The sequence below is a fragment of the Aplysia californica genome, unplaced genomic scaffold (genome assembly GCF_000002075.1).
Source record: "Aplysia californica isolate F4 #8 unplaced genomic scaffold, AplCal3.0 scaffold00409, whole genome shotgun sequence".
Classification (NCBI taxonomy): domain Eukaryota; kingdom Metazoa; phylum Mollusca; class Gastropoda; order Aplysiida; family Aplysiidae; genus Aplysia; species Aplysia californica.
In genome coordinates, this window is record NW_004797679.1 from 534518 (window position 1) to 536027 (window position 1510).

A 1510-nucleotide genomic window follows, 5' to 3' on the forward strand; every position below is an offset into this window, starting at 1 on the left:
TATTTGAAAATGGGGGTCTCAGTACATATTACTTTGCTTTGCTTTCGTTCTTTTCTTTCGTTTCAAGTATTCTATTAATGTCTTATGTTTGTGCTGCTTTTTTTTAAACATGATTTATGTGCTGGAAAATGAGGGGGAAGGGACAGGGGAGGGGGGGGTTGGTGCTGTGTCGGTTCGCCAAACATTTTGTCAGACGAACGTACGTATGGTACTGCACGGCGTTGTCGTGGACACGTGTATCTGTTTCATTCTTTTTTTTAAATGATAATGCCATAAAATAATGCCATAAACTTCTGTGCGACCAGCGACAGGCGCCATCCAGTAGAGCCGGGCCAAGAATCAATTTCGAAATCAATTCCTACTATTAATGCTACGGAAGAAAAGTTTCGACTTCTTTTCACGTAAACCAACGGTTACAGTTACTTTTATCATTAAAATGTTTTGTTTGTATAATTTATTTTTGAAAAACAAAAGTTGATGCTTCATAGTGTTCCGAAATCAAGGTTATTCTAAATCCGGAAGGTGTTCGGATGTGGGTGGTTGGTGAGTGCTCTGGTGTGGTTTGCTTCATCTATCGTCCTTATTCCCCTTCTTCTTTTTCATGTTTGTTCCTGTCTTGTAACATCTCTAAACTTCTGGCGCTCATAAGACCTTCTGCGGTTGCGAGCGCCGTAAAACTCTTACTCAAACTAAAAAAACACCATTAGAAAGTAAGTAATTGGGTTCGGAGTCGATTCCTAGCTTTCAACAATCGGGAACCTAGCAGCCCAGCAAATATGAAACATTCATAAACCAGAGCGTCGGTTCCGCTGTCCACCACTCACCTCTCAGTAGAGGTGGGCAGAATCCGGATAAATATCCGAATAATCGGATAATCCTCAATAAGACATTATCCGAAAACAGACTCTTAACTCTCTTTCCTGACTTGTTTGCCGAAGTGGGTGCACCCATTTGTTGAAGTGATGCTAACCCGTTTGTCGAAGTGGTTCTAACCAATTTGCCGAATCGGTTCATAACATATTATTTACCGAAGAGGTGCACTAACATATTATCCGGATTTTGCTAAAGCGACTCATTGCCCAGCCCTACCTCCCAGACCTCACACTCACACACACGATAAATGCCACCACCAGGGGGCATCACTTTTGTCCCACACCATTTCTGGAACAGATTATTCTACGCTCTTCTTCACTCATTCAGCTCGTATAATTATTAATTCTTCCTCTCCGTGGTCTTCTCTTACTTCGTTAAGTAACAACAAACCAAACAGCACACGTCAGCCGAGATTTCACTTCTATTCCTCGCCCTTTTGGTTTCAATCGACTAGTGACAGTTCTTAACACGCGCCTGTCTCAGTAAAATGTCGTTTTGGAGGCCATTCCTTGTTTGGGGCATTATTTCTTCCTTTTCACTCTCCCATTTACGCGTGTTTCTTCTTCTTCTTCTTCTTCTTCTTCCTCTTCCTCTTCTTCTTCTTCTTCTTCTTCTTCTTCTTCTTCTTCTTCTTCTT